Genomic DNA, 22,616 nt, shown 5'->3' with positions numbered 1-22,616 from the left:
TCCCAAAGTGCTGGGATTACAGGCGTGAGCCACCATGCCCGGCCTAATTTTGTATTTTTAGTAGACGGGGTTTCTCCATGTTGATCAGGCTGGTCTCAAACTCCTGACCTCAGGTGATCTGCCCACCTCGGCCTCCCAAAGTGCTAGGATTACAGGCATGAGCCACTGCGCCCGGCTATTTTTTTGAGACAGTTTCCCTCATTGCCCAGGCTAGAGTTCAATGGTGCAATCTTGACTCGCTGCAACCTCTGCCTCCTGGTTTCAAGTGATTCTCCTGCCTCAGCCTCCCAAGTAGCTGGGACTACAGATGCGCGCCACCACGCTCGGCTAATTTTTGTATTTTTAGTAGAGATTCGTTTCACCATGTTGGCCAGGCTGGTCTCAAACTCCTGACCTCACATGATCCGCCCAACTTGGCCTCCCAAAATGCTAGAATTACAGGTGTGAGCCACTGCACCTGGACAATACGCTTTTTCATATGTCAAATTTTCTTTATAGTTTTTTTTTCTTTTTCCTTTTTTAATTTTGTTCCACTATTTTAAATTGTCAGCGTTATTTTTCACAATTCATTGTGCCTGGCCCGTCCTGTTGTTTTAAATTAGTTGACCTGAAAGCTGAATGTAACCCTTTGTTCTCACCCTTTCTTCAGATGTGCTCATGTTGTTCACATTAACCAGACAACGGTCTGAGCATGAGTCTCTTAATGAGTTTCTGTAGGGAGACAGGTATAATTTATATGTTTTAGTCTTCTTTTTTTTTTTTGGAGACGGAGTCTCGCTCTGTTGCCCAGGCTGGAGCGCAGTGGTGCGATCTCGGCTCACTGCAACCTCTGCCCCCCGGGTTCACACCATTCTCCTGCCTTAGCCCACCGAGTAGCTGGAACTATAGGCGCCAGCCACCATGCCTGGCTAATTTTTTTGTACTATTAGTAGAGACGAGGTTTCACCGTGTTAGCCAGGATGGTCTCGATCTCCTGACATCGTGATCCACCGCCTCGGTCTCCCGAAGTGCTGGGATTACAGGCGTGAGCCACTGTGCCCGGCCACAATATATATATCTTTTTAATTAGCCAGGTGCAGTGGTGCACACCTGTAGTCCCAGCCACTCAGGAGGCTGCCACTGTGCCACTGAACTCCAGCCTGAGTGACAGAGCGAGATGCCATCTCTCTCTCTCTGACTCTCTTTTTTCCTTTTTGGAGACAGGGTCTTACTCTACTGCCCAGGCTAGAGTGCACTGGCACAATCATAGCTCACTGAAGCCTCAAATTCCTGGCCTCACGTGATCCTCCTGCCTCAGCCTCCCAAGTAGCTGGAACTACAGGGGTAAACCATCACACTTGGCTAATTTTTATATTTTTTGTAGAAACAGAGTCTCACTATATTGTTCAGGCTGGTCTTGAACTCCTGGCCTCAAGTGATCCTCCTGCCTCAGCCTCTCAAAGTGTTGGGACTATAGTTGTGAGCCATCACACCCAGCCCGTCTCTTAAAAAAATGTTTTTAAAGCCGGGCATGGTGGCTCACGCCTGTAATCCCAGCACTTTGGGAGGCCGAGGCAGGCAGATCATGAGGTCAGGAGTTCAAGACCAGCCTAGCCAACATGGTGAAACCCCGAATCTACTAAAAATACAAAAATTAGCTGGGCACGGATGCGCGTGCCTGTAATCCCAGCTACTCGGGAGGCTGAGGCAGGAGAATTGCTTGAACCAGGACTAGGAGGCGGAGGTTGCAGTGAGCTGAGATCACGCCACTGCACTCCAGCCTTGGCGACAGAGCGAGAGTGCGTCTCAAAAAAAAAAAAAAAAAAAAGTTTGAGATATATGAATAAAAAGGACTATATGGAAATAAGTCCTCACACTGAAGTGTGCTTGGAAAACAGGTCAACATGTCTCTGTAGGACACATCTGGACACCAGCCTAGAGCAGCAGACGCCACAAACTTCTACTGTGAAGGATGAGACCACGTGCAGGTGACCCTGCCAGTGCACAGAGCTCCCCAGCTGCACTGCCCACCCGATCTGCAGGCAGTGCCAAGGGCCACCTGGAAGACAGCCTGCCAAGGAGCACTCTTTATGTCCCTCTGAAGGAAATATCCGCTCCCAAGGAAAGCCCACCTGCAATGTCGTCCCCTAAAATAAAACAAGCCTCAGTGCCCTGCCTCTGGGTACCACTGTTCTGCTTCACATAGACAACCAATTTCAGATACGGGTCAGAAAGAGGCCAGGGTGATCTTTATTTTATTATTTCAAAGACCCGGGGTTTCACTGTGCTGCCCAGGCTGGAGTGCAGTGGTTAGTCACAGGAGTGATCATGGCTCACTGCAGCTTCAAACTCTTGGGCTCCAGTAATCTTCCCACTTCAGCCTCCCGAGTAGTTGAGACACGCACCCCCATGCCCAGCACCCAGGGTGATCTTTAGGGAAACAAAGATGACAGGATGCAAAGCTCCCATTCCCCAAGAGCAAGTAGGACCCAACGTCCCCAAATTCTATGATGCACCCTCGTCTCTGTGTCTAGAACACTTTCCAGCCTCACCTACCCCCACCTCACACAGCGGCCTACACCTGAGCCTCAGGACTGCATCCAGAGAACACCTGTACCTGGAGGCTGCTAGGTGCTCAGGCCATAACGTCCTTTTGCCCATTTGCCTCCCCCAGGGAGCAGCCAGGTCTGTCCCATTCTTGCTGGGTCCCTGCACCTGGGACAAGTGGGCACAAAGCAGCCCCCGCCGAGAGCACAGATGGGGAGAAATGGTGAGTGCCTGGAGGAAGGTTCTAATCTGTGGCTCCCAGATTTTCTGGCAGAACCTTTCTCTCCACAGTGGAGCCGCTACAGGAGCCAACAGCAACCCAGTCTCTGTGGGCCTGAGATTCAGCCACCTGCCTGAGGGTGTCAGCCTCAGATTCTCATCCCCCCATACCAGACCAGAGTCACTCCCTTGGGTGGGCAAGGGGGAGATTATAGAATATCCATTTTTTTATTTTGAGATTTGCTTTAAATTTAAAAGAGCTCCCATATTGGCATAGTACCTAAAACCCAATGTTTTTTTATTTTTATTTTTTTTTTGAGACAAGAGTCTTGCTCTGTCACCCAGGCTGGAGTGCAGTGGCAAGATCTCAGCTCACTGCAAACTCCGCCTCCTGGGTTCAAGCGATTCTCGTGCCTCAGCCTCCCGAGTAGCTGGAACTACAGGCACTCGCCACCAGGCCTGGCTGATTTTTTTTTTGTATTTTTAGTAGAGATGGCGTTTCACCATGTTGGCCAGGCTGGTCTCCAACTCCTGACCTCAAGTGATCTGCCTGCCTTGGCCTCCCAAAGTGCTTGGATTACATGTGTGAGCCACCGCACCCAGCCTGAACCCAATCTTTTTTTTTTTTTTTTTTTTTTTTTTTTTTTGAGACAGAGTCTCGCTCTGTCACCCAGGCTGGAGTGCAGTGGTGAGATCTCGGCTCACTGCAAGCTCTGCCTCCCGGGTTCACGCCATTCTCCTGCCTCAGCCTCCCGAGTAGCTGGGACTACAGGTACCCACCACGATGCCTGGCTAATTTTTTGTATTTTTAGTAGAGACAGGGTTTCACCATGTTAGCCAGCATGGGCTCGGTCCCCTGACTTCGTGATCCACCTGCCTTGGCCTCCCGAAGTGCTGGGATTACAGGCGTGAGCCACTGCACCAGGCTCCAATCTTTTTTAATAGAGACAGTCTCGCTATGTTGGCCAGGCTGGTCTCGAACTCCTGACCTCAAGTGATCTGCCTGCCTGGGTCTCCCACAGTGCTTGGATTACATGCACGAGCCACTGCGCCCGGCCTGAACCCAATCTTTTTTAATAGAGACAGGATCTCACTCTGTTGCCCAGGCTGGTTTTGAACTCCTGACCTCAAGTAAAACACCTGCCTCAGCCTCCCAGAGTGCTGGGATTATAGGCGTGAGCCATGGCACCTGGCCAGAACCCAATCTTGAGAGGACTACAAAATTCTAGGAACTCTAAAATTAGGAGCCTGAGACCTTGCTGAATGAAGTAACTGCAGCTTTATTCTGCAGGCCGAACAGCTATCAGTATCATAATTTCTTTTTTAATTATCAAGAGATCATCCAACAGTAGAGAAAACTTTTAAGTCAGCACAAAAGAGAGACTCTTCAGAGCCGTTCTCAGCACCGTCCTGCTGCTGCCTGCCTTAGTCTACTACCCTCTGCCCTTTACAAGGAGAACGTCACACCGGAACAAAGGTAGTGAAAAGTAGGCATTTCCATGTTCTTTATTCCTTACCGAATGACGCAGACTGATGGCCTATATCTGAAACTCGTAAGAAAGGATAATACCACAAAAGAAAGAAACCCTACAGAAACTCAGGGCGCTGTCCAGGGCTCCATGTACTTCAGAGGCTGCCTCGGCCGACCTCCAGGGCTCCATGTACTTCAGAGGCTGCCTAGGCTGACCTCCATGCACAGGTTGAGAAAGAGAGGCCTCAGGCTGGAGAACACCCACACCTCAGCACAGACACGTACAAGAACGAAAACACTTATTTATTAACACGCAGAGGAACATCAGCTCAAATACACTCCAGGAAATACAAACTGAAACTCCGTTGATATGCCACTCTTCCAGTATCAGATTGGCAATACTTTTCTGGAAGACAATTTGGTAACGGAAAATATTTTCTTAAATGCTTTAAACCCTACATATCCAGGCCGGGCGCGATGGCTCATGCCTGTAATCCCAGCACTTTGGGAGGCCGAGGCGGGCGGATCACAAGGTCAGGAGATCTAGACCATCCTGGCTAACACGGTGAAACCCCGTCTCTACTAAAAGTACAAAAATTAGCCGGGCGTGGTAGCGGGCGCCTGTAGTCCCAGCTATTCGGGAGGCTGAGGCAGGAGAATCGCTTGAACCTGGGAGGCAGAGGTTGCAGTGAGCCAAGATCGCGCCACTGCACTCCAGCCTGGGCGAAAGAGCGAGACTCCCTCTCAACGACAACAACAACAACCACCACCACCACCAAAGATCATGCTGCAGAAGCAGATGTACTGATATCGAGAGGTGGTAACAATATGTTGACTTAAACTAGGTTAAAATGGTCAATTATGACTCTGGTTTTGTTTAACTGTCCTATACAAAGAAAAATTTAAAAGCCAGAAGGCTGAAAAGATTCACGGTGCTGGATGGGGTTTTTATTTTCTCCTTTATTTGCATGTTTTTATTATTTTTATTTACTTCTTTTGCATGTTTTTATTTTAAGCGTGCATGATCTGTGACGTTTTCCTTCTAAGCTTCTTGCTTTCGCTTTAAAGGCACTCGCAAGCCAACAAGAGCAGGTTCTTGATTTACCCGTTCCAAATGCCAAGACTCCTCCTGCTTGGTATTTCTTAGTCTGCAAGAGAGAGCCAAGTGTTCCTCAGTGCTGATGAAACCTCACTAACTGGTATTTCTCTTAAAATGCATCACAGGGCTGGCTTCCTGAAGAGGGTTCTTAAAAATTAAATCACCAAGAGGAAATGTCTTCATGGCTTCTTCTCTCCTCACCAGACAGAATAAGCCATGCTGACGGGGATGGACTTTCTCATAAAAGGGCTTTTCATTTCCAACAGCAAAAACGTCAGCCTTGTTTTTCTTGGATTTTAGTAAAGTAAACCAACCCACCCGATGTTGGAATGAAATAAAACTTTGTAAACAAGTGGGAAAAAAAGAAGGGGTGAGAGTGATAGAAGAGAGGAAGAAACATTTGCAGAGATAACCGCTCTAGCATGGAGCCTGTTCTGACCCTCAGGAGAATTACGCCAACAAGAAAGACCTGCTCTCTTAATTGTTCAAAGGCCACCTGCTAAAACAACAGGGTGGAACTCCAGCTCCTGCCCACGAAGGCACAACATACCTTCTGCAGATCACATCTCTGTGCCTTGGGACGACTCAGCAGACACTGCCACTACGACAGAAAAAAAGCAGCATGACACCAAAAGGCAATTCACCCCTGCCTGACCGCCCTGGATTGCCACTTCAGAAGTACAGAACCATGGAAGCAACCAGACACCAGAAGCAGCAGCCCGGCTGAGCAGGAGGAAGACCAGAAAGGAGACCAGCACACTCCTGGTTGGCCACTGCAGCTCCTCCTGAAATAGCAACCCCCTTCACGAGGGTTCTAATAACGCTCCAGAATGAAACAAAAGACCTCAGTTGAATTTATAACTCCAACTACCATCCCCAAACTCCCCCAAGACACTCACCATGGGAATAGCAACCCCATTTCAAAAACCAGCATCATAAGCTGGGTGCAGTGGCATGGGCCAGGAGTCCCACCTACGCGGGAAGCTGAGGCAGGAGGACTGCCCAGGAGCTGGAGGGTGCAGTGACTGTGCCAGAGCCTATAAACAGCCACTGCGCTCCGGCCTGGGCAACACAGTGAGACCCCATTTCTTAAAAAAACAGCATGAGGCCAGGCGCGGTGGCTCATGCCTGTAATCCCAGCACTTTGGGAGGCCGAAGTGGGCGGATCACGAGGTCAGGAGACGAGATCATCCTGGCTAACACGGTGAAACCCCGTCTCTACTAAAAATACAAAAAATTAGCCAGGCGTGGTGGCGGGCGCCTGTAGTCCCAGCTACTTGGAAGGCTGAGGCAGGAGAATGGCATGAACCTGGGAGGTGGCGCTTACAGTGAGCCAACATGGTGCCACTGCACTCCAGCCTGGACGAGAGAGCGAGACTCCGTCTCAAAACAAACAAACAAACAAAAAAGCATGATTAGAGAACTTCATAGTTCAAGAGTTGTGGAATTCCTTCTCTAGGTAGACAAATCAAAAGTATCAGTCGCTCAAAGGCTGTTATCATGTCACAGAAGGAAGGGTGCCTGGTGTGGGAACACAAATATGTTTGCTGCATGACCAAGAAAGGAGCAGCAGGGGGCAGAGGGCTCCAGCCAGAGGGGCAGCTGGCACCAACTCCAGGCTAGTCCCTGTGCACATTAGGGTTCGCGGGTGTGAAATCAATTGAGAGAGGCAATGACAGAGTACCCAGCATAGCGATTATTTTATTACTGTTACAGGATATTTCAAATAATTAATTTTCATCACTGGTCTACAGGTGGGCCTTTGATTGAATCGGCAGGACTTACTGGAGGGTGACACAGAGGGGAAAACTCACCCCCCGTGAGAACATGCCAGAGGTCAACAGTGATGGGAAGACCTCACGTCCCCTGCTGTGCATTCCTAGAGCATGCGTTTGTTTAATCATGGATACACACGACTTAGGGATCAGGAACATAAGCCTACTGAGTGAGTGGGAATACCAGGTTACTGAGTGATCAAGAACAGGCTTGAAGAAAAATAGGGCCGGGCGCGGTGGCGACAGTGGCCTATAATCCCAGCATTCTGCAAGGCTGAGGCGGGTGGATCACCTGAGGTCAGAAGTTCAAGACCAGCCTGACCAACATGGTGAAACCCGTCTCTAATAAAAATACAAAAAAATTAGCCAGGCGTGGTGGCAGGTACCTGTCGTCCCAGCTACTCGGGAGGCAGACGCAGGAGAATCGCTTGAACCTGGGAGCTGGAGGTTGCAGTGAGCCGAGATCGCACCAATGCACTCCACCCTGGGCGACAAAGCGAGACTCCGTCTCAATAAAAAAAAAAAAAGAAAAATGGACCCAGCTGACCTTCCTGTGTTCTGGAGGAGGGCTGAAGGAGCAAGAGGGTGGGATGAGGGCAGCCAGGCGGGCCTGTGCCAGCACCTGTTCTCACCTCCTCACTTCCTGCCCGCATGCACAGCTGCAGCTGAGCCAGCAGGGATGGCAGGGATGCCTTCCTGATCCCCCAGCATGGCTGGTCTCCAGAACTAACATTCCCAGATTCATCACACAGCATTTTCAGAAGTCTTCCTTCCCATAAGGGATAAAAGAATCTGTGTATTTTGAACATCTTTGTGAGGAAGACGCATCAGTGACCTAAGAAACACTAGGCAGGACACGGCCAGCAAAGCAAGGGGATCTTTCAGCAAAGAGAAAATCCTTCAGGAAATTAAGATGCCAGCTGGCCAGGCCTAGCCGAGAATGCCCACCAGGTAGGAGAAAAGGGGGAAGGTAGGCAGAGCAAGAGCCTCCCTTGGACTTTGGGCCACTGATCCCAGGGAAGGGACGACAGCAGAGGGGCTGAGCGAGGTGGCTCATGCCTGTAATCCCAGCACTTTGGAAGGCCAAGGTGGGCAGATCACTTGAGCTCAGGAGTTGGAGAACAACCTGGGAAACATGGCGAAACCCCATCTCTACTAAAAATACAAAAATTAGTAAATCTTTAATAAAAAGAAAAAGGAACACAGAAATTTATTGTCCAGAAATGTCCAGAAACATTTCCATTTTATGCAACTATAAGGGACAGAATGAGACCCTGTCTCAAAAGAAAATAAAAGTAAAGAAATAAATATTAATCAACCAAGAAGGCCGGGCGCAGTGGCTCACGCCTGTAATCCCAGCACTTTGGGAGGCCGATGCGGGGCGGATCATGAGGTCAGGAGATCGAGACCATCCTGGCTAACACAGTGAAACCCCGTGTCTACTAAAAATACAAAAAATTAGCCAGACGAGGCAGGCACCTGTAGTCCCAGCTACTCAGGAGGCTGAGGCAGGAGAATTGCTTGAAACCAGGAGGCAGAGGGTGCATTGATCCGAGATTGCACCACCACACTCCAGCTGGGCAACAGAGCGAGACCCTGTCTCAAAAAAAAAAAAAAAAAAAAAGAATGCAACTGTTTGTCTCTCACCTATCTGTGACCTGGAAGCCCCTCCCTGCTTCATGTCTTCCTGCCTTTGCTTGGAGTTGTCCCACCTTTCCAGAATGAACCAATGTACTTCTTTCATATATTGATTGATGTCTCATGTCTCCCTAAAATGCATAAAACCAAGCTGTGCCCCGGTCACCTTGGGCACAAGTCATCAGGAGTACCTGAGGCTGTGTCACGGGTGTGCATCCTCAACCCTGGCAAAATAAACATTCTAAACTAACTGAGACCTGTCTCAGATTTTGTGGGTCCACAGCCATCAGGAAACTTAAAGGCTGAAGAGCTAGGACGCCGGTTTTAGTGACACACACAGGACACTGGCTCAACATGAGCCCTGTTTTGAAACTTATGATAAACACAAGAATATCACAAAATGGTAACCAGAGTAATACCAATTTGCTAAAACAAGATGAGCTGGTCCTAGTGCAGTGGTGTTTACAACTAACTGATCACAATCGTTACGGGTTGCTTTGGTCCTTCTCCATTCCCACTGCTTCACTTGACTAGCCATAAACAGACAGAAAAACAGAAGGACAGATACAAGCATGAAATATCTGGACACAAAAATAGAACTGTACCTACTTAAAGAATTTATTTTCCTCCCTAATCATGACACTGAATCCATTTTTCCTAGCCTGTTAGTCTCAAGAACTTTTGAAAGCCAAGTGCAGTGGTGCACACCTGTAGTGCCAGCTACGAAGAGGAGGCTAAGGCGGGAGGATCACTTGAGCCCAGGAGTTCAAGGCTGCAGTGAATTGTGATGGCACCAGTGCACTCCTACCTGGGTGACGGAGCAAGGCCCTATCTCTTTAAAAAATGTTTTAGCCGGGTGCGGCGGTTCACGCCTATAATCCCAGCACTTTGGGTGCCAAGGCGGGCGGATCACACGGTCAAGAGATGGAGACCATCCTGGCCAATATAGTGAAACCCCGTCTCTACTAAAAATACAAAAATTAGCTGGGCGTGGTGGCGCGTGCCAGTAGTCCCAGCTATTTGGGAGGCTAAGACAGGAGAATCACTTGAACCTGGGAGGCGGAGGTTGCAGTGAGCTGAGATCGCGCCACCGCACTCCAGCCTGGTGACAGAGCGAAATTCCATCTCAGGAAAAAAAAAAAAAAATTAAAAGGCCGGACACATTGGCTCATGCCTGTAATCCCAGCACTTTGGGAGCCCAAGGCAGACAGATCCCAAGGTCAGGAGTTCCAGACCAGCCTGGCCAATATGAACATACAAAAATTAGCCAGGCGTGGTGGCGTGCACCTGTAGTCCCAGCTACTCGTGAGGCTGAGGCAGGAGAATTACTTGAACCCTGGAAGCGGAGGTTGCAGTGAGCTGAGATAGTGCCACTGCACTCCAGCCTGGGTGACAGAACAAGACTCTGTCTCAAAAAAAAAAAAAAAAAAGGCCGGACACAGCAGCTGATGCCTATAATCCCAGCACTCTGGGAGGCCGAGGTGGGCAGATCACTAGGTCAACAGTTCAAGACCAGCCTGGCCAACATAGTGAAACCCCCATCTCTACTAAGAATACAAAAAGTAGCCGGGCATGGTGGTACGTGCCTGTAATCCCAGCTACTCAGGAGGCTAAGGCAGGAGAATTGCTTGAACCTGAGAGGCAGAGGTTGCAGTAAGTGGATATCACACCACTACACTCCAGCCTGGGTGACAGAGGAAGACTCCATCTCAGGAGGAGGTGGGGGAAGGCCAGGCGCAGTGGCTCATGCCTGTAATCCCAGCACTTTGGGAGGCCAAGGTGGGTGGATCACTTAAGGTCAGGAGTTCAAGGCCAGCCTGGCCAATATGTGAAACCCCATCTCTACTAAAAATATAAAAATTAAGCAGGTGTGCTGGCACGAGCCTTTAATCCCAGCTACTCGGGAGACTAAGGCAGGAGAATCACTTGAACCCAGGAGGCAGAGGTTGCAGTGGGTACGGGCCAAGAATGAGCCAAGATCGTGCCATTGCACTCCAGCCTGGGCAACAGAGCGAGACACTGTCTCAAAAAATAATAATAATTACAATGCAATTAGTACAATTCTTTTCATTAAGAATTTTTCACTTTATTTGATTAAATGATATAACGGTCTTGCACGCTCATGGCTGCACAGTGATGTTCTGATGTCTATAACATACAGTTATCAGTTCAGTGTACTTGGTACATCTCTCATCTTCAACATTTATCAGTTCTTTGGGTTGGGAGATTCAATATCCATCTGACTTTTTTTTTTTTTTTTTTTTTTGAGATGGAGTTTCACCCTTGTTGTCCAGGCTGGAGTGCAATGGCACTATCTCAGCTCACTGCAACCTCCGCCTCCCAGGTTCAAGTGATTCTCCTGCCTCAGCCTCCTGAGTAGCTGGGACTACAGGCACGCACCACCACACCTGGCTAATTTTTTGTATTTTTATTAGAGATGGGGTTTCACCATGTTGGCCACACTGGTCTAGAAATCCTGACCTCAGGTGATCCGCCCGCCTCGGCCTCCCAAAGTGCTAGGATTACAGGCACGAGCCACCACATCTAGCCTTTTTTTCTGAGACAGAGTCTCCCTCTGTCGCCCAGGCTGGAGTGCAGTGGCGCGATCTTGCCTCACTGCAACCCCCGCCTCCCAGGTTCAAACGATTCTCCTGCCTTACCCTCCCCAGTAGCTGGGACTATAGGTGCCCGCCACCACACCCAGCTAATTTTTATATTTTTAGTAGGGACAGGGTTTTGTGTCATGTTGTCCAGGCTGGTCTCCAACTCCTGACCTCAGGTGATTCACCCTCCCCAGCCTCTGAAAGTGCTGGGATTACAAGTGTGAGCCACTGCACCCGACTCCTCCTTCTAGCTATTAGGAAAAACAGATTATTAACTACAGTCATTACAGTGATATAGAACACTAGGACTTGTTCTTCCTATCTAGCTATAATTCTGTCACTAAGAATTTGTTGGCCTAGCAAGGTGGTTACGCCCATAATCTCAACACTTTGGGAGGCCAAAATAGGAGGACTGCTTGAGGCCAGGGGTTCATCTGGGTAACAGTGAGAACTTGTCTCTACAAAAAATAAAAATAAGGCTGGGCGCGGTAGCTCACATCTGTAATCCCAGCACTTTCGGACGCCGAGGTGGGCAGATCCTTTGAGCTTAGCAGGCTAACAACATGGCAAAACCTCGCCTCTACAAAAAACACAAAAGTTAGCTGGGTGTGCTGGCAGGCACTTATAGTCCCAGCTACTCAGGAGGCCGAGGCAGGAGGATCTCTTGAACCTGGGAGGTGGAGCTTGCAGTGAGCTCAGATCATGCCACTGCACTCCACCCTCGGCAACAGGGCCAAACCCTGTCTCAAAAATAAATAAATAAATAAACAAATAAAACATTGGCTGGGTGTGGGGGCATGCCCCTGGAGGCTGAGGTGGGAGAATCCCTTGAACCCACCCCAGGACTTCAAGGCTGCAGTGAACCATGATCACAGCACTGCACTCCAGCCTAGACAACAAAGTGAGATCCCATCTCTTTTTTTCTTTTTTGAGACACAGTCTTGCACTTTCGCCTGGGCTGGAGTGCGGTGGCGCGATCTTGGCTCACTGTAACCTCCGCCTCTCGGATTCAAGCGATTCTCTTGCCTCAACCCCCAAGTAGCTGGGATTACAGGCGCCTGCCACCACGTCCGGCTAATTTTTTGTACTTTTAGCAGGGACAGGGTTTCACCATGTTAGCCAGGCTGGTCTCGAACTCCTGACCTTGTGAGTCGCCCGCGTCGGCCTCCCAAAGTGCTGGGATTACAGGTGTGAGCCACCGCGCCTGGCCAATGATCCCATCTCTTTTTTTCCTTCTCCAAGAAGCAGGAATTACAGGCATTTTCTAATATGCATTTCTCCAAATATCAGTAAAAATAGCCCATCTTCATAAAGCATCTGCAGATGCAAATTCAATGTTCTATCTAGTTCTTTAATTTACTAGAAAATCCAAGTTTCTTTAGATGTATTTTGTATATTTTATATGAACCTTAATGAAGTCAAAGTATGTAAATATTTTATCTTTAGGGTTTACTTAAATTTTTTTATTTCTACCAACTGTAATGATTTTTTTTTACTAGATTCCCTTCTGTACTGTTTGAACTCTATGCTATGTGCAAAGGCACTACTTTTCAAAATAATTAAAATCAGTAACACAACAGGAAATACAGCCAATACCTCAAATAAAACCCTTCCCACCATATGCCCTCTCCTACACACTCATATCTCCCAACACAAAACTAAAAGCACTTTTAATATTTCTTCTAAACTTCTTTCAATTCTACCTGGTTGTAAGTGTGGTATATATTTAGTACATCACTCTATCATAATAACTTAGAAGTGCTAATCTAAGTAAATTTGGAGCCTTTATAATTACCACTTTTATGAGCTACATAATAGACTTAAATGGATGCCTAATCCTTTTGTCTGATGTAACTAATGTTTACATTGAATGTTTCCAGAATTTAAACAAAATAAGTACTTGGAAGAGAAGCAATCCATAAGCCTGGTGCCCTTAACAACCTTGTCTGCACCATCTACATAGAATTAAACTCTTCCTGTATGTTAGATCCTAAACTGGAACTAGAATAGTCCTTAACTTTTTTTTTTTTTTTTTTTTTGAGACGAAGTCTCACTCTGTCACCCAGGCTGGAGTGCAGTGGCAAGATCTCGGCTCACTGCAACCTCCACCTCTGAGCTTCAAGCGATTCTCCTGCCTCAGCCTCCCGAGTAGCTGGGACTATAGGCGCCCGCCACTACGCCCGGCTAATTTTTTGTATTTTTCGTAGAGATGGGGTTTCACCATGTTGGTTAGGCTAGTCTCGATCTCTTGACCTCATGATCCACCTGCCTTGGACTCCCAAAGTGCTGGGATTACAGGCGTGAGCCACCGCGCCTGGTCTAATTCTTGTATTTTTAGTAGACAGTAGACTTTAGATTTTACCATGTTGGCCAGCTGGTCTTAAACTCCTGACATCAAGCGATCTGCCCACCTCGGCCTCCCAAAGTGCTGGGATTACAGGTGTGAGCCACTGCGTCCGGCCATCCTTAACAATTCTGAATCTTCCTGGGGACAAGTAAACCTTAGGTTTCCATTAAAGTATACATCTGCCAGGCCAGTGGCTCATGCTTGTAATCCTAGCACTTTGTGAGGCCAAGGTGGGAAGATCACTTGAGCCCAGGAGTTGGAGATCAACATGGCAAAACCCTGTCTCTATAAAAAATAGAAAAATTAGCCAGGTGTGGTAACACGTACCTGTAGTCCCAGCTACCTGGGAGGCTGAGATGGGAGGACCACCTGAGCCTGGGAGGTCAAGGCTGCAGTGACCAGTGATTGCACCACTGCACTCCAGCCTGGGCAACAGAGTGAGACTCTATATCAAAAAAATAAAGTATACATCTGGCAGGGTGCAGTGGCTCACGCCTGTAATCCCAGCACTTTGGGAGGCTGCGGCAGGCAGATCACTTGAGGTCAGGAGTTCGAGACCAGCCTGGCCTAACATGGCGAAACCCCCTCTCTACTAAAAATACAAAAAATTAGCCGAGCATGGTGGCACATGCTTGTAATCCCAGCTACTAAGGAGGCTGAGGCAGGAGAACTGCTTGAACCCAGGAGGCGAAGGTTGCAGTGACCTAAAATCGTGCCATTGCACTCCAGCCTAGCCAACAATAGTGAACTCTGTCTCAAAAAATAAAGAAATTTTTAAATAAATAAATAAAGTACACACCTGATATCAGAGACCTTCAATTTCAAAAAATTTAGGTCAACTACTATACAATCCAGCAATCCCACTACTGAGATTTATCCAAAGGAAAGGAAATCCATATACCACAGGGATGCCTGCACCCCATGTTTACTGCAGCACTGTTCTCAATAGCAAAGATATGGAATCAATCTAAGTGTCCATCAACAGTTGAATGGATAAAGAAAATGTGATATAGATACACAATGGAGTACTTTTTTTTTTTTTTTTTTTTGAGACAGAGTCTCGCTCTGTCACCCAGACTGGAGTGCAGTGGCACGATCTCGGCTCACTTCAAGCTCCACCTCCCAGTTTCACGCCATTTTCCTGCCTCAGCCTCCCAGGTAGCTGGGACTACAGGCGCCCGCAACCACACCCAGCTAATTTTTTTTTTTTGTATTTTTAGTAGAGACAGGGTTTCACCGTGTTAGCTAGGATGGTCTCGATCTCCTGACCTCGTGATCCGCCCGCCTTGGCCTTCCAAAGTGCTGAGATTACAGGCGTGAGCCACCGCATCCGGCCTGGAGTACTATTTGGCCACGTAAAAAAATGAAATCATGTCATTTGCAGCAACGTGGAAGGAAATGGAGGTCATTATGTGAAGTCAAATAAGACAGGCAGAGAAAGACAAATATCACGTTTTTACTCTTATGTGGGAGCTAGAAAAGTGGATCTAATGGAGGTAGAGAATAGAACGATTGATATCAGAGGCTGGGAAGCATCGGGAGGGTAAAGAGCACGGTTAATGGTTAGAAATATGCAATGAGCGGTGGCTTACGCCTGTAATCCCAGTACTTTGGGAGGCCAAGGTGGGCGGATCACCAGGTCAGGAGTTCAAGACCAGCCTGGCCAACATGGTGAAACCCTGTCTCTAGTAAAAATACAAAAATTAGCTGGGCATGCTGGCATGTACCTGTAATCCCAGCTATCAGGAGGCTGAGGCAGGAGAATCGCTTGAACCTGGGAGGTGGAGGTTGCAGTGAGCCAAGATAGCGCCACTGCACTCCAGCCTGGGCAACAGAGCGAGACTCCATCTCAAAAAAAAAAAAAAAAAAAATTACAATGAGAAAGGATAAGTTCTAATGTTTGGTAGCAGAGTAGGGTGACTAAATTTAACAACAATATATTGTATATTTCTTTTTTTTTTTTTTGAGACAGAGTCTTGCTCAGTCGCCTAGGCTGGAGTGCAGTGGCGCGATCTCGGCTCACTGCAAGCTCTGCCTCCCGGGTTCACGCCATTCTCCTGCCTCAGCCTCTGGAGTAGCTGGGACTACAGGCGCCCACCACCACTCCCGGCTAATTTTTTTTGTATTTTTAGTAGAGACGGGGTTTCACCATGTTAGCCAGGATGGTCTCGATCTCCTGACCTCGTGATTCACCCGCCTCGGCCTCCCAAAGTATTGGGATTACAGGCGTGAGCCACCGCGCCATGCCTGTATATTTCAACATACCTAGAAGAAGGGACTCAAAACTTTCCCAATATATAAAAATGATAGGCCGGGCACGGTAGCTCATGCCTGTAATCCCAGCACTTTGGGAGGCCGAGGTGGGCAGATCACGAGGTCAGGAGATCGAGACCATCCTGGCTAACACGGTGAAACCTCATCTCTACTAAAAATATAAAAATTAGCCGGGCGTGGTGGCGGGCGCCTGTAGTCCCAGCTTCTTGGGAGGCTGAGGCAGGAGAATGGCATCAACCCAGGAGGCAGAGCTTGCAGCGAGCTGAGATCGCGCCACTGCACTCCAGCCTGGGCGAGAGAGAGAGACTATGTCTCAAAAAAAAAAAAAAAAAAAAAAAAGATAAATATGGAGGTGACAGACACCCCAACTTGATCATTACAGTGTATGCCTATAACAAAATACCACATGTACCCATCCCATGAATATGTATAAATATTTCTATCAATTAAAAAGAAACAGCTCAGGCTAGGGGCAATGGCTCATGCCTGTAATCCCAGCACTTTGGGAGGCCAAGGCGGGTGGATCACGAGGTCAAGAGTTTGAGACCAGCCTGGCCAACATGACAAAACCCCATCTCTACTAAAAATACAAAAATTTAGCCAGAGTGGTGGCAGGCGCCTGTAATCCCAGCTAAGTGGCTGAGGGAGTCTGAGGCAGGAGAATTGCTTGAACCCGGGAGGCAGAGACTGCACTGAGCCGAGATCGTACCACTGAACTCCAGCCTGGGCCACAGAGCGAGACCCTGTCACACACAAAAAAAAAAAAAAAAAAAAAAAACCAGGTCAAAAAGCAGATTCAAAGCAACATGTATGCAAATTATAACATTTATCTATAATCAATATGTATTACATACATTTTAATTTACATATTAAATATTTAATTATCTCTTAATGATATTAATGGATGGGGGGATTACAAGGGCTCCTTATTTTTCTTATTTTATCTACTAGTATTTTACCTACTAGTTTTAGTTTCTTTTTAGTTTTTTGAGACAGAGTTTCACCCTTGTCATCCAGGCTGGAGTGCAATGGCAAGATCTCAGCTCACTGCAACCTCTGCCTCCCGGGTTCAAGCGATTCTCCTGCCTCAACCTCTGAAGTACCTGGGATTACAGGAGCCCACCACCACACCCGGCTAATTTTTGTATTTTTAGTAGAGATGGGGTTTCACCATGTTGGCCAGGCTGGTCTCCTGATCTCAGATGATCCACCAGCCTTGGCCTCCCAAAGGGCTGGGATGACAGGTGTGAGTTACCGCGCCAGGCCAGTTTCTTTTAAAACAATGAACATCTATAAAAATTATTTAGCTTCACTGGGCGCCGCAGCTCATGCCTATCATCCCAGCACTTCGGGAGGCCGAGGCGGGCGGATCACGTGGTCAGGAGATCAAGACCATACTGGCTAACACGGTGAAACCTCATCTCTAATAAAAATACAAAAAAATTAGCTGGGCATGGTGGCGGGCACCTGTAGTCCCAGCTACTCAGGAGGCTGAGGCAGGAGAATGGCATAAACCCGGGAGGCGGAGCTTGCGGTGAGCCAAGATCACGCCACTGCACTCCAGCCTGGGTGACAGAGCGAGACTCCATCTCAAAAAAAAAAAAATTTAGCTTCTACCCCAATATGATCTCAATTGTGTACTTTTATAGACAGTCACCTGTGTGTCTATGTCTGTGTTAAAAAAGGTCTGGGTCGGGTGCAGTGGCTCACATCTGTAATCCCAACACTTTGGGAGGCTGAGGCAGGTGGATCACTTGAGGTCTGGGGTTCGAGACCAGCCTAGTCAACATGGCGAAACCCCGTCTCTACTAAAAATATAAAAATTAGCCAGGCGTTGCACACCTGTAGTCCAAGCTACTCAGGAGGCTCAGGCAAGACAATCGCTTGAACCCACGTGGTGGAGGTTGCAGTGAACTGAGATTGTGCCACTGCACTCCAGCATGGGCAAGAGAGCAAGACTCTATTTCAAAAAAAAAAAAAAGTCTGAAAAGAAATGTAGTAAAATAATGGTAATGTTATTTTTCTCAGGATAGTGGGATTATTGGTCATTTTCTGTTTTATACAACCCAAGCTTCATTTGCCTTTCAGCAATTCAGTCAGCATGTAGACCCAGAATACATACACTCATCTGCTCACACACATACATAATATGCCACTTACACACAAATATCCCACTCCCACATACACACATCCCTGATCCTGCAGACACACGCTCCCACACATCTCACCACACACACATACTACACACACACACACCAGCTCACATATGTAACTGCTCACACACACACATGCTCACTCTCATTCACACACACTTTCACTCAAATTCAAGGCTAAGAGACTGGAAATGATACAGTGCAAATAAAAGGCGATGCCAGGCTGGGCGCTACGGCTCATGCCTGCAATCCCAGAACTTTGGGAGGCTGAGGCCCAAGGACGGTCGCTTGAGCCTGGGAGTTCAATAATATGCCTGGGCAGTATCACTATACTATACTTCATCTCTACAAAAATAATTTTTAAAAATTTTTGTATTTTTAGTAGAGACGGGGTTTCACCATGTTAGCCAGGATGGTCTCAATCTCCTGACCTCGTGATCCGCCTGCCTCCCCCTCCCAAAGTGCTGGGATTATAGGCATGAGCCACTGCGCCCGGCCAATTTTTTTAAATTAGCGGAGCATGGTCACGCCTGCCTATAGTCCCAGCTACTCAGGAGGCTAAGATGAGAAGACTGCTTGAGCCCAGGAGGTGGAGGTTGCAGTGAGCTGAGATCTTGCCACTGCACTTCAGACTGGGTGACAGAGTGAGATCCTGTCTCAAAACAAATGAACAAAAAGGTGCAGTCAAATGTCCCTAGGAACTTCCTACTGCCACCATTAGCGGTGCAGGAATAAAAAAACGTAGGGAGATCTGAGCATCGACACTTCCTTCAGCAGCCTATTTCTGCAAGTGCTGAAGACAGACAATGCCCACCAAGGTTACTGAAGGACATTCTCTGAAAAGAATCAGTGGCTATTAAAACGCAACTGCGTAAGTGACTGCACAAATAACACGTCAATTACAGTTATAATCTTTAAAAACAAAACAAAATTAAAGTAATCCTTTCTCACAACACTCTTAGAATTTATTTCACAATCTCTGCTTCATGATAGGTGGCAGTAAATACAAAAGCATCAGTCCTCTCAGTATGAAGGGGTCATGTCAATCTCCAGAGATGGTTGAAGCCTTAAAAATCACCTATTCCAACTTCATACCTAATTCCTGGACACATCTGACTATAAATTCCTGTTTCAAGAAAATATAACCAGAAAGCTCCACTTGCTCCTTTCATCTGCTGATTCCTGCTAACACAACACTGTGTTATATTACACCACACCTGATCTATCACCAGATGACGTAATTAGATCCAAACACACCATGACATTGCTAAAGAAACAGGGACACAAAAGCCATCTGTATTATAAACAGGAGCTGCTTCTATTAAAAATTCAGATAATCCATTTAAATAATTTAAAATGCTACCTTCATAAACAGATTACATAGAAGATACTCAATATGCTACCTCTGAAAATTTGATAAAAATTAAGATACCTGGCCGCACAGTGGCTCATGCCTGTAATCCCAGCACTTTGGGAGGCCGAGGCGGGTGGATCACCTGAGGTCAAGAGTTCAAGACCAGCCTGGCCAACATGGCGAAACCCCATCTCTACTAAAAATACAAAAAATAGCCAGGTGTGGTGACGGGCACCTGTAATCCCAGCTACTCGGAAGGGTGAAGCAGGAGAATCGCTTGAACCCGGGAGGCAGAGGTTGCAGTGAGCCGAGATCACACCATTGCACTCCAGCCTGGGCGACAGAGCAGGCGAGACTCCATCTCAAAAAAAAAAAAAAAAAAATTAAGATAATCTAGTTGTTATCATCAAGGACAGTAATGTGACTGGACTAAGAGCCTCTCATGTGCTCAATATTTTGAAATCTCAAGGTAGAAAGTACAAAAACTTATGATCTTTATTGCTGTTATCCAGTTTATCTGAACTGTTCCCTAGCGTTTTTAAAAAAATCATTAATGTCTTTAAAAGAATCGGTATCTTTTGGAAATATATACTGAAGCATTTATGGAAGAAATGATATAATGTCAGGAACCCACTTCAAAAATCATCTGGGGGTAGTGAGTGGTGAGTTTACAGATGAACCAAGACTGCTAAAACTGAGCAATGGCTACAGGGTTACATAACATGAAAATCAACCTTTCTTTACCCTGTAAATCATCTGTTGCCAAACAGTAACTTAGCTTTAAGAAATCAAGAGCTCTCCTCCATCCCAGGAAGCCGGCCCAAGTCCAGGCACTCAGATCACACCCAACATTGCTTCTTCCTAAGCCGTCTGGAAGAACAGACAAGGAGTAATACCACAGGAGATCCCTTCCACTTCCCCATCCTCACCAAACCCCAAGTCATCCAGCCCTTGCCCCCAACCTTCGAATTCCATCAAGAGCTCTTGGAATTCAGAGTGAAGAATTTTGTCTCATTTCTACTTTGTGATGACAAGAAAGCTCAGCCCCAAATAGCAACACAAAGTTTTTCCCATTGTGATCATTAAGGGAGGTTATGACAAAAGATGTTTCTCAAACAAAAATAATTGTATGAAAGTCAGTAAGATATTATCACAATAGGGATATTGTGAGCCACCACATCTAAGAAGAGGCATCTAAGGTCTAAGAGCCAAAAGACCTAGTTCTACCCCTGTGAGACCTTGGGAGAGCTATCTGACCTTTCTGGGTTTCCAGTTTCTTACCTGTAAAGTGGGGATGAATCCTGCTTACCTACTATCTCAGAGAACCGTGGTATGATCCAGTGGAAACATACCTGAGCCTCACAGAAGCTCTCTATCAAGAGTTGGGTTATGGTAACAAGGAGCAAATGTGGTACTCTCCTAACTTCTTTGCTGTACTGAAGCAAGAGTATGTTTGGGAGAAGAGACAGCGCAGTAGCCAACAGCAACCAAGGGAGCTCAAGGTGCTCTCCAGCCCAGGGGCAAGAAGGAAACGCAGCAAAACACCTGGACCAGCAACCACCATCCACGCTGACCATACAGGAAAGTATCAGTCACATATTTCACTGCCCATTAGTGTAGGTGGAAAACTACCCTGACAATATCCCAACCGGAGCTAAGCTTGTGAGCATTGCAGGCTGCCCCGCAGGCACCTGTCTGCACATCTTCTTAGTGTGAACTCAGCAAGGAACCCTGATTTATCAGGACCCTGTGTTTTTTTTTTTTTTTTTTTTTTTTTTTGAGACGAAGTCTCGCTCTGTCGCCCAGGCTGGAGTGCAGTGGCGCGATCTCCGCTCACTGCAAGCTCCACCTCCCGGGTTCACGCCATTCTCCTGCCTCAGCCTCCCGAGTAGCTAGGACTACAGGTGCCCGCCACCACGCCCGGCTAATTTTTTTGTATTTTTTAGTGGAGACGGGGTTTCACCATATTAGCCAGGATGGTCTCAATCTCCTGACCTCGTGATCCGCCCGCCTCGGCCTCCTAAAGTGCTGGGATTACAGGCATGAGCCACCGCGCCCGACCATCAAGGTTCTTAATGTTATGACTGACACCCTAAATAGCAGTGTGCCAATTTTACCTCTTTTCTTACAGACCTCTTGGCTTAAACATGCATATGTACTTGAACACCCACTTACCAGATGTCTGCATGTGTGAGAAGTCAAAATACAAAAAATTGACAGATGCACCTTAGGGATTTCCAACTAAGTAAAATATTTAAAAGTGAGCACTGGTATTATTTGATGTCCACCGGGTTATTGGCAGAACACACACGGCCCTGCTGTTACCTCCACTTAAACTTTATTAAGTGCTGAGGTAGACAGGAACAACTGCATCTTGGGGCCCACCTTTCCCCCAGGAGCAGGTGCCCTGAGGACCGCGTGGACCCCTGCCACACTGTACTGCGCGTAGTGCCTGTCCACGCATTTCACCTCTCCTACGAGAGTGGACGTGGCCCTAACGGAGTTCTGCTAGACTTCTGCATTTGCCAACAAGCTCCGAGGCTCATTGCCTTCCTCCCCAAAGGCACCAAAGTAAAAATTCTTAATTCCAGGACTTTCTACAAGCATTGACTGTCTCCCAAACAAAAGATGAAATCTAAAGAAAAGATGTCAACCACACACAGTAAAGTAATTGTGCTCAAAATAGGTGTCTATCAGTAGGATCTCAAGGCGTCTGGGCAGCCTGGCCTCTGCGGTTAGAACTTGGGTGAATTCAGCCGAGCAGTATCTGGGCCCTCGGGTGGGGGAATCGCGGGGAACTTCTTCATTCAGGGGCACGTCGATCAGGCACCCTGGGGGGGTGGCGATCAGGCCCCCTGGGGGGGTGTCCCCAAGCGAGGAGCTGACCTCGGTAAGATCCAGCTGACGAGGCGCTGGGGGGAGGGGAAGAAACTGACTCCCTAGAATAGAACCTCTTTTTAAGAAGGGAAGAGGGACTCCAGCGAAATTCAACCAGAAATCCAGGGCCGAAGTGGTGAATAAGCAGAAAAAGCTGGACCCTCAGGTCTTGACAGTGCCTTTCCCGACTCCAGGGGCCGCGTCGACCGGTCCCACATCAACCCCGCAGGCCAGCCGCGCACCTGCCCAGTTCCCACGCCCCGGCCCGGGCCGCTCCGTA

General features: G+C 47.6%; 1 protein-coding gene and 1 long non-coding RNA gene across 3 annotated transcripts in view; both read right to left on the bottom strand.

Annotated features, from left to right (window-relative positions):
* Positions 1-22,616, bottom strand: part of RAB11FIP3 (RAB11 family interacting protein 3) — a 98,064-nt gene that overhangs the window by 74,365 nt on the left and 1,083 nt on the right. The gene's annotated exons all lie outside the window — the stretch shown is intronic.
* Positions 38-22,611, bottom strand: LOC101135512 (uncharacterized). The gene is made up of 3 exons (XR_004067670.3): positions 20,204-22,611; positions 5,866-5,916; positions 38-5,364 (listed from the first exon to the last, which is right to left on the bottom strand). It is a non-coding gene; the product is annotated as an uncharacterized lncRNA (long non-coding RNA).

The sequence above is a fragment of the Gorilla gorilla genome, chromosome 18 (assembly GCF_029281585.2).
Source record: "Gorilla gorilla gorilla isolate KB3781 chromosome 18, NHGRI_mGorGor1-v2.1_pri, whole genome shotgun sequence".
In the NCBI taxonomy this organism is placed as follows: Eukaryota; Metazoa; Chordata; class Mammalia; order Primates; family Hominidae; genus Gorilla; species Gorilla gorilla.
The sequence above is the reverse complement of the archived record's forward strand: the minus strand, read 5'-3'. Positions and strand labels throughout refer to the sequence as shown.